At 43.9% G+C, this 13,932-nt stretch overlaps 1 protein-coding gene across 9 annotated transcripts in view; it reads right to left on the bottom strand.

Annotated features, from left to right (window-relative positions):
* The window catches only part of DMD (dystrophin), a 7,616,828-nt gene that overhangs the window by 2,976,655 nt on the left and 4,626,241 nt on the right, over positions 1–13,932 (bottom strand). The gene's annotated exons all lie outside the window — the stretch shown is intronic.

Raw genomic sequence — 13,932 nt, 5'->3', positions numbered from 1 at the left:
TTCATTTGGTGGTTCTAAAAAAATACTCTGCAAGAGAGGGAATGATGTTTAATGTTCCAAGTTTCCTATACAGATGAAGCAATGTCATGAGCCATTATAAATAGTTGTGCGCGTGATTCCACTCAGGGTATGTGTGTGTGGCTTCTGAGTGGAATATAATGCAATAGTTTGCTGAGCGTATATGAATCAGCAGAGAGAGGCCTATGGAAACATAGTCTCACTAATGTAAATAAATTAGTGATAATACCACATGTTATTGTGAATACTCTATGGAAACATAGTCTCACTAATGTAAATAAATTAGTGATAATACCACATGTTATTGTAAATAATTTATGGAAACATAGCTCACTGGTGTAGATAAATCAGTGATAACAGCCTTAGGTGGCACTCCATATGAAAATGTGGTGTTTCTGAATAATGTAGAAGTCTGAGGCCTCTAGAGATCAGAAGAACAGTCTAAACAAAAGAAGGGGGTTTTGTATGTTGGGGCCACAAATAAAACAAAGAAATTATGCTCACCAAAATACCACCAACAAAATGTATTCCACTATAAAGCCAAACCCAATCTGAATGCAAGGAATAGTCATTGTCAAATTACCATTGTTTTTGGCGGTAAGAAAATACCGCCAAGCCTCAAATTTACACAAAATACCCTACAGATCCAATATGGTGAGGTATTGAGATGCTCAAGCAATCAGTCATTTGAGTTGAATATTATTCATTCCTTGCACGGAACACCAATACATCTGTTATGTCATTATTATGTAATCACCAGAATCCAATAAAAGTAAAACAACGAAATTAAGATTTTCAAAATATTGTCAGTATTTTTCAAACGCTTATAAAACACATTATGAACATTTTGGTGGCTTATCCCTTGAGGGTGAATCACATTAAAAACGTCAAACTTATTTAGCCCTCTCACTAAACGCATATGCATGTTCCAATGAGAAAGCAATATCATTTGCAAAACCCAAAACCAGTCACAGCTCCCACCAGTAATATCACCAGAAAACAATAAATGTTCAAGAGTCTCCTCCTAGACATCACAGTTGCCCGTGTCGACGTACAGGAAACTAGGCCCAATTAGAATTCAGACCACCCGTCACCCACTCGCTTGGGGCTATAATTAGACAAATGGGCTCTTAGGAAAAATGGAGATTGAAAAGTAATTACAAATGCTCAGCTTCCAGAGACTATTCTTCTTCCCATATCCCTACCTCTGTCCCTCTATATGTAGGTGATCAAGAATGATTGCAGTCAGCGAACATGGCTGCACCATATGACTCCTAAATCAACCAAAGCCTCCTGTAAGGACATGTAAAGCATTTTGCCAAAATATAATAACATTTTTTTTATTTATTGCCAGCACATATAGCATTTTCTTTTTTTGCCAGTATAATATATAGTATTATTGGTAGTATGCAAAGTACAGGATTTACAACACAGCCAAGCCCAATTTGAAACTGCAGATATTCAGAGCACACATAGAAAAACATAATGTGCTGCCAGGTTCAAACAATGGAGACTACATTATAATACATAACCGACTAACATTATTAACATTACTAAAATACTAATTCTAACTTCTCTAACATTAAAATGCAGTCTCATATGCAAAATGAGGTGAAATCCATGTTTTGGTGGCACTGCTGCGATTCATTTTTAAATGCACACTTGCGTTTTCTTCAGTTTATGGAGAACAGAAAAAAATGCAAGCGGCACGAAACAAAGTGAAACAGTAACTCTGGGCCTAAAGCTTTCATTGGTCTGAAAATGAGGGCTGGTACAGAGCACATTTTTTTAATATGATGGGTGGGTATTGTAGGCCGACAAGCCAGGTCAATAAGGGGATTGATAAAGGTTTTCTTAGTAACAAGAAATGAGGAGAGCAGTTAGTTCACGCTGGGCTAGGGAGACAGACTAAGGTTCCATGGGGTAGAGTACTAGCTGTGGGACATAATCAGCTGGCGCGCCCCACACAAGATTATGGAAGAATTTTGCGCCGCCACTGAGTCTGCATCTGCGAACACAAGGAGGTTGTGCAGGGGATATCAAAGAAGGGTTGACCTTGGCAAGATAAGAGCTAAGCGAGGACCAGATAAAATGACGTATGTGTGTCTAAGATTTATTACAGTGTAGGGAAGTTAGGAAATCATTGCATGTTCATTTTTCATTATTTTCAGAATGTGGGGACATTAATCCATGTTTAAAAAAAATATCTGCATGTTCTGTTTTGTTCTCTTGTATTGCAGATGATGCTGTAATTAACCCATGGTAAGATGTGGTGACTTGTAAATAAGATTCAATACATGACGTATTTACAAAAACAAATGGGATTTTCGTGTCATTCATGCATCTGTGAATTATTTACATAAGTGATGTATAAAGGGGAGGTTCATATCAGTGCAGTAGTGCATTGCCAATCTACCACTGCAAGTGAAATAGCAAACAAGAGAAAGCTAGTAATAAATAGTTATAAAGCAGAGGTTTGTGTGCAGTGTGATGGATGTCTCATTCCTTGCATGCTGAAGGAAAGGTGTCTGATCTGATACATAGATTACTGGATGTACATAAGCCAGTAATGCCTAAAGGCACATAGATAACTGGTTTACATAAGCCAGTAATACCAGTCACAAACTGTAGGTGGTGCTATGAATAAAATCATGGGGTTTTATTAAAGTGTATGAGTCTGGGGCTCTCTACAGACAACTAGAAGGTATTCTAATAGAAAGGAAAGGTTTGTTTTATGATGGGGTTATAGTATAAAAAAGAAACCATGCTCACCACTATACCACAGGAATAAAATGCCGCAAAATAAGATACCACTAAAATTACCACCAATACAAGCTAATAAGGTATGGTCAATAAAATAGTGTGATTTCAAACCCAATCTAAATGCAAGACTAATTTACCACCAAATTACTGCCAACATTTTTACGGTAAGAAAATACAGCCAAATCCCGAATTTACCCTAATAAAACAAAATCTCTTACACTCCTGCTATTTTATGGGCTGCTCTTTGTTTGCATTAATCACTCGAATCACACGATACCAGTATTATCATTATTGACAAGGGGTTTTGTGTTCATTTTTTTATCGGATATTAACAGTAATCTGAAGAATAAACCTTAGTTTACATGCCTTTTATAGTATATTCTAAACTGTATTAACATCGGTTGAGAGTGCAAGTCTGACTTTAAGTAAGAGTGGGAATACAAATGAATATAAGGCAATGAAGAAAGTCACTGGCCCTCATTACGTGAATCTTGGTACACAAGGAAAACACAGCAGAGAGAGTATCGCCACTTAAGTCATTTCGTGAACAATGACCAGAGGGGGTGCAATGTAAGTCTGACAAAAAATGTAATTTTCAGTAAAGCAAATTGGCAAGGGGTGATATATTTTTTTTTAACAATTTTAGAATACCATAGGCCTTTTATTTAGCCCAGTTGGGATAGCGATAGTAAATATTTAACAGTACAATATTATCTTGTAATTTGTTTTATATTTAATCATTTATTCCGCATCTCATTCTAGGGCTGAAAATAGATTGTTCTGAAGTGGCTGCTTTATGACCTACGTCCTTCCAATTGTGGCATAATTTTCAACATCTCTTACAGCGTATTGCAACATTTTGATAAGAGGCATTGCATATGTCATGAAATAATGCAGGCTAAACTCTAGGGAAGGTTTGACTAAGTGGCGGGCAGGTCAACCACAGCAAAGAGGGCTAGATATTCCCATCAAGCAGAAAACGGTGACCTATATTGCAATGGGAAAGACACTGTCACTTGTGAGGGGTCAGACTGAGAGACAGACAAAGGGTTGTAGTTTTCTCAATGTTTGCCATTTTTTTCAATTTAAAAAGGGTTGAGATAAACACTTATCTATGCCTATCCTAACGAGAATGTTCCTACCTAGCAAACTAAAAAGTAAACAAAAGATGACCTTGTGTCCAAATGTATCTGACCCTCACACCAACACATATAACCAAAGTGTACAAGTAAAATAAATATGATTTCAGTTCAACAAATCAGTGCAAACGGTCAAACTTATAATTCCCCCAAAGTACCCCAGTGACCAGGGTTTGGTTCCCTTCCCCCGGATCAATTCAGGAAGTCCTTCACAAAGATTTTGATTAAGCAAAGTTCTATTCAATTAAAAACACAATGGGCCTCATAACACGTTAGGCGGTAAGGGTTTACTGGTACCGGTAAGGGCACCGGTACCGGTAAACCCTTACCGCCTCACTACGAGTTCCCTTTGCGGGACCCGACCTTAACGGCTGGTTTTACCAGCCGTTAAAGTAGGGTGCCGCAAAGGGACCTTGGAGCTAATTACGGTACCGCAATTTGCGGTACCGTAATTAGCGCTTCCTCATTCCCATTATGGCCTATGGGGGAAAAAATGGGAATGGGGAAGTGCCTTGGTGATTGGGAAATTACCGTCCCCGCTCACCTTGGAGTAGGGCGGTAATTCCACCATGGCGGACACGGTAAAATACCGGCGACTACCATGGCGCTAATAGCACCATGGTTACCGCCTAGCGTGTAATGAGGCCCAATGTCTTTTCCATCCAATGCGTCCTTAGACTTGGCCAAGTACATTTTCACAAAACACTTGTTCAAAATCAAACAGCTGTTTCCTCCACAAGTGTTCTTCCCAGGATGAAAAGCAGACATAAAGATACCACAATATTCTTCCAATTGAATACCTTTGTCAGGACAGCACATCAAGTGTCTTTTGTTAAACAACAGTTTGTCAGGAGGATAAAGTTAACAGTTTCTTTCCACAACATACTTTTTGCCACAATCACATTTCTTTGAAACAACTGTTTCTTTCCTTGTATACTCGCCTGACAGGCCTAACTACAACTGATCCCTTATCTGGTTTACTCCTCACCTGAAAGGAAGAAACACTCCTACAACTAGAATTGGCCTTTTCTGTTAGTAGCAATATGTGTTCCACGTTTCTCCACACAGATCTATATGATTACTGCGACTCCCATCACTGTGACCGCGAAATTGTAGACTTTTTCTTTATTTCAACCCCCTTCACACCACATATGTATGCAGGGGAGACCCCCACACATCCACCTACTTGCATTATATACCATTACCCCTCCACAAATATATATGTGTTGTAAAGAGGGGTCAAAATAGTCAACATTTTCGAAGGTAGCAGTGATGGGGGAACAGTAATGGTGTAATTCCCTCCACACCAGTATCCCATGTGAGGAGAGTTGAACAATGGCTGCAAGTCTTCACAGTCTCTTCTATCTTTGGTTGGGCCCACTATATATTCTAACATATAAATGGGCCACTAGCCATGGCCTTTGACCTTGAGCACTTCGTACATCTTTTGGACATGTCCACTGTATATTTTCCAATAATAAAATGCAATAATCGATGGCCTTCAGCCGTGCCCACTGTATATTAGATACACTATGGACATAATGGAAAAAACTTTGCTCCCGCCTACAGCCCAAACCGCTGGATGGATTTTCACCAAGTTTGTGGCAGGAGCGGTGGCTTGGTCCCAAAAGCGTGCTTTTGTAAATTTTGTGTAAATTTGGCCAGTTGTTTTCTTTAAAACAGAAAACGGGCTAAACAAAAGTAAAAAAAATGTGTGATATATGGGTTCGGATTGCTGACCCATTTCCTTGTTTGGTCCACGGACCATCATCTCATTGGCCTATCGGGCAATGTGAAGTCCATGGACATTGGGCACACCCACCGATTGGATGAGGAAAAGTAAAGTTTGGTGGAATTCTTTCAAGAGGGGGCAACATTAGAGGGGGTTCCTAAATAATGTAAAGGCTTATAAATGTGATGCTATTTGATGAATTGACACAAACATGTGCAAAAAGATTTTATATCAAGATATAAATGTTTTTCTAAAGTTTGGTGGGATTTTCTCAAGAGTGGGCAACATTAGAGAGGGGGTCTCAATATTTTAGATGCCTTATAACTTTGTTGACATTTGACGAATGTGGACAAATGTTTTGAGAAAGATTATAGACCCATCCTTTAATGTTTCTGTAAAGACTGAGTGGTGGCTAAGTTATAAGACTATTGTATGCACATACATTTTCACACTTTTGAAAAAGTAAACTTGTGTAAGGAGCATTGGCAAGGACCTTAAAGCATGGTTTTGCAAATGTGCCTGTGTTTTAAATAGGTCATGATCCAGACAATCTGGCTACTGGCCATGACCGCTAGGGACGGAAAATGGTGTTAAAGTGGCCATGACCACCTGGGACCAGCTATGTGGTCAAATTCTTTGAAAGTGGGATAGGTTTGAAAGGGAAAAATGTGCTTATGGTGATATGGTCATATGGTTCTACAGGCTGCGAAGGAAAGGGAGGAGGGGCTCTGTACGTAGCCCTGCCTTCTCTTTCCATGGTGGCTATCTTGGAAAAGGATTTTCCATCCTTAGCACCCCGGGTTCCCGATTTGGGAACCAGGGGTGCTAATGGCCTTTATCCCCCATTGTAGGGGCTGCAGTGGGGCATAATGGTCCGGATCCATTGTTATTTATTTATTTATAATGCGCCAAAGCACACAGACACACTTCGATTGGACGGATAACTTGGTGTTCTGGGCTGTTATCCCCCATTCCTGTCCCTGGAACGGGGGATGAACGTCACATTATTCCCATTAGCATAACAAAAAATGCTAATGGAATTGTTGGAAAAACGTATTGAGTGTATGTACTTTACTGAGAAATGTAAAGTAGATGGAGTCTATAAGATTTTTTTTTGTTCTATTTTAGTTCTATTTTTTAACTGTGAAATGTGGTTCCGAAAAGAACCTTTCTTTTGTTATTTATTTATTTATTTTATTTATTCAAATTTGTTGAGCGCACATCAGCCCAGAGGCATCGTGGCGCTTGTTACAGACATCTTAGTTGCAAGGGAAACTGTAGTTACAAGCAGTACATAAATTACAGAGGAAATATATACAATAGCAAGGCAGTATATTTACATGGCTTCCTGAAGTTTGCTAGTTATTTAGCAAGGAACAAGGTTTTCAGTTTCCTGCGAAAGATGGGAAGTGAGTTTTCCGTTCGGATGTCTGAAGGGAGAGCGTTCCATGTCTGTGCTGCAATGTAGGGAAAACCTAGACCTCCGGCTTTGGCTTTTTTGATGCGTGGGGTGCAGAGTAGGTTAGCGTATTGCGTCCTTGTGGGACGTGTGGAGGAAGGTTTGAGGATGGTATCTGAAAGATAGGGCGGGGCGGAGAGGGAGAGGCATTTGTGAGTGAGGGTGAGGATTTTGAGGGTCATCCGTTCTTTGACTGGGAGCCATTAGGCTGAGATCCTGGCCTGGGTGATATGCTCTCTTCTTGGGATACTAAGAGCGGCCCGGAGAGCGTTGTTCTGTGTGATTTGTAGTCTATTTATGTTTTTGGCTGATGTGCCTGCTAGGAGAGCATTGCAGTAGTCCAATTTGGCTCCAATGGTTGCCCTCGCTATGGAGAGGCAGTTAGGTTTAGAGAGGTAGGGCTTGATGGCGTTTATAAGTTTGGTGGTGTGTGCGGATGCGGAAGTGATAGCGCTGACTTGTCTAGTCATAGATAGCGAAGAGTCAAGGTATACTCCCAGTGTCTTGACGGCTGTGGACACGGGGATGATGGAGTTGTCAATTGAGAAGTTAGTGTACAGTTTGTCCAGTTTGTCTAAGGTGTTCTGTTGACCTAGTATCAAGATTTCGGTCTTGTCACCATTGAGGCAGAGGTCATTAATTGCCATCCATGCCTTGATGATGGAGTAGATAGTGTGGAGTGCCTTTGCGTCTTCATTGTATGAGCCTGAGAGGGGTAGAAGTACTTGTGTGTCGTCCGCGTAGTTCGTGTAGGTGATGCCGTATGAGTCAAGTTTGTCAAAGAGGGGCTTGGTGAACAAGTTATAGAGTGTGGGTGCAGTGCAGGAACCTTGAGGGACCCCGCAGTGGATTGTCGTGGGTGTGGCGTTAGCGATGTCCGAGAAGACTTTCATGGCCCTGCCTTCGAGGAAGGAAGTGATCCAGGCGGCTGCTTCTTTGGAGAAGTTGGGTGAGTGCGTGAGGTGGGAGGTGAGAATCTTGTGATCAACCAGATCAAACGCGGCTGAGAGATCTAGAAGAAGCAGAAGAGCCGGCTTGCCTTTGTCCATGATTTGGGTGATCTGGCTCTTCAGATCTACCAGGGCTGTTTCTGTGCCATGTCCTTTCCGGAAGCCTGATTGCCTCGTCCCGAGGATGGAGTGGGTTTCCAGAAAGTGTTGGATTTGGCAGTGTGCGGCTTTGTCCAGTAATTTCAGCAAGAATGGCACAGTGGTTATTGGTCTATAGTTGTTGGGTTGTGAGGGGCAAGAGTCGGTTTGTTTAGGAGAGGCCGGACCCAAGCCTCTTTGAGGTTGGCTGGGATGATGCCTGTTTTAAAGGACGCATTGATAAATGCCGTGAGGAGCGGCGTAAGGCAGTCTGCGCAGTCTTTGACTAGTTTAGGTGGGCAAATGTTGTTGTTTTAAAAAAAAATATTTGCAGGAGAGTTTAGAAGTTTAGAACATAAGGTGAGGAGGGAAATGAGGGAAGAGGCACCAAGCACTAATATGGAGGGGCAGGTGGACAGGGAAAGATGTTGTGCGTGTGTTACTTCTAAGATAGTGGGCAGTGTTTCTGATGCTCCTTGATTAAAACATCAAACGCACGTCGAAATTGCTTCTCCCTGCAGAGTGTTGTGTTGAAGTATATACAGAGCACTTTTGTCTTCCAAAGATCTAGGTCAACAGCCTCTTTTATTGCTTGCAAGGTAGCTGGTGGGATTTTGTGTCCCACAGAAGTAGGCTTTGTGGTTACAGTATTGGTTGTGGAAGATGATATGGAGGAAGGCAGCCTATTACTTGCTACAAAAGAAATAATCTTTCTGAGAGCATTGCAGTAGTTGGATTTGGTGTGGCGGCACATTGAGGTGGTCTCGTAGGAGTAATGTCCAGGTAGTCCATGACCGAGTATAAAGTTTCACTAAGTGCATTTCACTTTTGTAGCTTTAGCCTTTGGTGCATTCCCAACAGTGGTGAACAATGGCCACACCCTTGACTCTCTCTGGGTGCTAGAGGTAGACACTTCCTCAACCTCATCTTCTTGGTCCTCTTCATTGTCTTTGGAAATACTGTGCTTTTTTGTTGTGTGGGTCCTCCAGCTGGTGGTGGTGCTGATCTTGGGGAGGAGGGATGGCAATAGCTGATAAACATTTTGAGATAAATAGCAGTTTTGCAAATATTCTTCCAAGTATGTGCTTTGTACTAGATTGTTAATGGATAATGAGTAAGAATAGGTGTAGGAGCTGTGCAAGGGTACATTTTGAACTTGAAAGTTCCTAGATCAGTAAAAAATGCAGTTCCGAACTGTCCTCGGCGCAAGGACCCCAACGTGAAGTGCAAATGCGTTCATGGACATGTCATCAAGCAGTGTGCAAACGCATGGTCAACAGTGGAAAAAGTATTGAAGAGTTAAACATGGTGCTAGAAGGTGGGAAATGGCAGCGTTTTAAGGTGAAACGTTGTAAATTGGACAAAAATGTTGATATATTGGGGTAACTATGATATTAGTAATTTGTAGGAAAATAGCATGCACTGGTAAAAACCCATGGAATTCTCTGAAAACAACTTTGTTAAAGGGACTTTATGGTTAAGTTGCACTAATAAAAATCTATGAAAGTCAATGAAAAATCTTTGTTAAAGGGACGTTATGGTTAAGTTGCACTAATAAAAACCTATAAAATTCACTGAAAAAACTTTGTTAAAGGGACGTTATGGGTACAAATAAAACCAAAAAAACTCAGAAATTCACCACTTCTGCTAAGCTAAGCAACCATAACTCGCACCACCACCGTGCACTGCTATGACTAACACCAAGACATCAAAGATTACATCACAAATGTCATTGATGACATCACTGATACATCACATATCTGGCACTTGTTTTTGTTCACTGAAATATCTAGGCCAGGTGGTTTTGTTCACTGACAGTCAGAATATTAATATTGAAAAGGTCCTGTATATCTAGACTTTAACCTTTTCATATGATCTTAAAGTACTTTCATTATGGTTTGGTCACAGCTCATGGTGCACGTACATGGGGCACTAGGCAGGCCTCAAACACATAATTCATTTGTATAAATTCTCACCTCTTTTTTATGATTAGTAAATATATGATTGAGAATTAAGTATATATTTTGGGGAGGAAAAATGAGAGAAATTATGTTTACTGTATCTGATTATATTTTAGATTAGACTATGGAATTGTTTTGTAAAATTTTAACTGCCTAATATTAAAATGTCATTTTTCATTTTTTTTTTGTTTTCTGCTTGAAGTAATGATGACATATGAATGTTCCTTTTCTTCTTAGCTTCTGTCTGAAGAATTTTGAAATATGAATGATATGGTTAATTTTCTTTTTTTTTCTTGGTTGAAATGTTGGATCTTATTTTTTTAACCAAATACAATAAAAAAATATTTAAAAAAATATACATGAAGATAAACTTTAAGCTATTAACATTTTCTGATGATGCTGTTTCTTTCTTCCTTATTTTAGTTTCCCTGTATGTGCCTCTGATTTGCATGCATTGTGCGTCTTCATACGTATTGTTTCTACTAGCACAAGGGTGAAGTAAATTTTGAATTGTTAGCTATTTATTAATTAAACATTACGCAATCACCCCTGACATCATGTAACCAACATTATAAATACAACTCCTTGTAGGGACTTTTCATCAAAATTAATTTCGCATGTGATGTCATCAGTGATGTCATCAATAACATTTGTGATGTCATCTTTGATGTCCTGGGTATTAGTCTTAGCAGTGCACGCTGGTGGCGCGAGTTATAATTGCTTAGCTTACCATAACTGGTGAATTTCTGAGGTTTTTCGGTTTTGCTTGTAACCATAATGTCCCGTTAACAATGTTTTTTCATAATATATATATATATGCAGAAAAAGGAGAAAATGCCACAACGGCGAGGAACAGCACTCCGAGTCAACAGCATTCGTCCCACATTGATGAAGAAAGAAACAATAGCGTTTGAGGTCAAATGACTACAGGCATGCATCCCCTGGTCCTCGGCGAGTGGCACACGTCCTGTGCAGAAAAACGAAACGAAGGTACACAATTGTAGTAATGGACCTGATGCTCAGCAACATTTGACTTTGTGCTACTTTTGGAGCCTGTTAACGCTCCGCTTTGTCACCGTTTGGGTGTGCGCTATTTCGTTTTATTGCTTACTTGCCATTTCAAGATGGCTGTGTGCGCCTGCTATGCACCGGAGTGCTAGGGCTGGTGTGTGCATGGGGCCCATGATTGGTCATGGCCCTTTACATCTTGGCCAATGAGGAGGCCGGCAGGCTTTGCCGGCCCTCCCCCAAAGGCCCGATCCTGGCCCCATGCAATGTGTTCCCCCATCTCTACTCTCTTTCTCTTGCAACGACCGCCGGAGCGGCTGCTGCTCCTTTCTCCCTCCTACCATCTGATGCCTCGCAGTGCACTGGGTGCACCTCCATGCTGCAGGCATGCATCCCCTGGTCCTCGGCGAGTGGCACACGTCCTGTGCAGAAAAACGAAATGAAGGTACACAATTGTAGTAATGGACCTGATGCTCAGCAACATTTGACTTTGTGCTACTTTTGGAGCCTGTTAACGCTCCGCTTTGTCACCGTTTGGGTGTGCGCTATTTCGTTTTCTTGCTTACTTGCCATTTCAAGATGGCTGTGTGCACCTGCTATGCACCGGAGTGCTAGGGCTGGTGTGTGCATGGGGCCCAGGATTGACCATGGCCCTCTACATCCTGGCCAATGAGGAGGCCGGCAGGCTTGGCCGGCCCTCCCCCATAGGCCCGATCCTAAGGCCCTGTCTACCACTGTCCACCGCAGTACGCCGGATCTCAGGAGCAGGCCCCCCGTGAGTGCCTGTGTGCCCCCTGACCCTCCGTGAGTGCCTGTGTGCCCCCTGACCCTCCGTGAGTGCCAGTGTGCCCCCTGACCTTCCGTGAGTGCCTGTGTGCCCCCTGACCCTCCATGAGTACCTGTGTGCCCCCCTGACCCTCCATGAGTGCCTGTGTGCCCCCTGACCCTCCGTGAGTGCCTGTGTGCCCCCCTGACCCTCCGTGAGTGCCTGTGTGCCCCCTGACCCTCCGTGAGTGCCTGTGTGCCCCCCTGACCCTCCGTGAGTGCCTGTGTGCCCCCTGACCCTCCGCGTGTGCCTGTGTGCCCCCCTGACCCTCCGTGAGTGCCTGTGTGCCCCCTGACCCTCCGTGAGTGCCTGTGTGCCCCCCTGACCCTCCGTGAGTGCCTGTGTGCCCCCTGACCCTCCGTGAGTGCCTGTGTGTCCCCCTGACCCTCCGTGAGTGCCTGTTTGCCCCCCCCGACCCTCTGTGAGTGCCTTTGTGCCCTCCTGACCCTCCGTTAGTGCCTGTGTGCCCCCCGACCCTCTGTGAGTGTCTGTGTGCCCCCCTGCCCCCCGTGAGTGCCTGTGTGTCCCCTGACCCTCTGTGAGTGCCTGTGTGCCCCCCGACCCTCTGTGAGTGCCTTTGTGCCCTCCTGCCCCCCGTGAGTGCCTGTGTGTCCCCTTGCCCCTCTGTGAGTGCCTATGTGCCCCCCTGACCCTCTGTGAGTGCCTGTGTGCCCCCCTGCCCCCCGTGAGTGCCTGTGTGTCCCCTGACCCTCTGTGAGTGCCTGTGTGCCCCCCCGACCCTCTGTGAGTGCCTTTGTGCCCTCCTGCCCCCCATGAGTGCCTGTGTGTCCCCTTGCCCATCTGTGAGTGCCTCTGTGCCCCCCCTGACCCTCCGTGAGTGCCTGTGTGCCCCCCCTGCCCCCTGTGAGTGCCTGTGTGCCCCCCTGACCCTCCGTGAGTGCCTGTTTGCCCCCCTGACCCACCGTGAGTGCCTGTGTGCCCCCCTGCCCCTCCGTGAGTGCCTGTGTGCCCCCCCTGCCCCTCCGTGAGTGCCTGTGTGGCCCCCTGACCCTCTGTGAGTGCCTGTGTGCCCCGCTGCCCCTCCGTGAGTGCCTGTGTGCCCCCCTGACCCTCTGTGAGTGCCTGTGTGCCCCCCTGACCCTCTATGAGAGCCATTGTGCCCCCCTGCCCCTCCGTGATTGCCTGTGTGCCCCCCTGCCCTCCCGTGAGTGCCTGTGTGCCCCCCTGCCCCTCCGTGAGTGTCTCTGCGCCCTCTCCCTGCTTGCTCCACCCTCTTTTGCTCTGTGTTCCACCCCCCCTTCCTGCCTCCCTCCCTTCCCACCTCCTCACTTCCATCCTCTTCTACTACCTTCTTACTCCCCCGTTCTTTCTCCCTCCTCTCAGACTTCCCCCTCCTAGCACTTACTCCTATCATCTGTTCCGTGACTCTTGATAGCAGCTTGTCTGTCCCCCCTCCTCCCCCCTTGTTCTCTTCCTCCCCCCCTACTTTTCAAATTTGTCACCGACATTTTTGCTCAGTAGCGTGCCTTGTTCTCCTTCCCCCTCCTTACCCTTGTCCCCCCCTCCCACCCCTCCTCTTGTTACCACCTGCACTGCGTAAATTGTCGTCAGACATAGTAATGTTACTGCTTGCTTTGTTCTCCTTCTATCCATTACCTCTTGCCTTACTTGTTCTATGCACTTGCACTATCAGAAATGTAGACAGGCCTATTATGATAGTTATTTTCACATTCTGTACTGTTTCAAGGACTTTTGCTGAATGTAACTGTATTTTCCTTTGTTCCCCTCCCTCCTTGAAGCGCTTTGAAACAGATTGTGTATAGGCGCTATATAAATAAACTATCATATCATATCATACAAGTTTATTGTGTTAAAATAAAAATAAAGAAAAAATGACCACATACCGCAGAGGCAAGACACCAGTAAAACATGTCTTAAAAGACACATTTCGCGCTTTAGGTAGCGTGTGTTCATTTG

Source organism: Ambystoma mexicanum, chromosome 7q, assembly GCF_040938575.1.
Source record: "Ambystoma mexicanum isolate Mex_15411 chromosome 7q, UKY_AmexF1_1, whole genome shotgun sequence".
Lineage (NCBI taxonomy): Eukaryota > Metazoa > Chordata > Amphibia > Caudata > Ambystomatidae > Ambystoma > Ambystoma mexicanum.
This window is presented reverse-complemented; position numbering and strand designations above follow the sequence as displayed.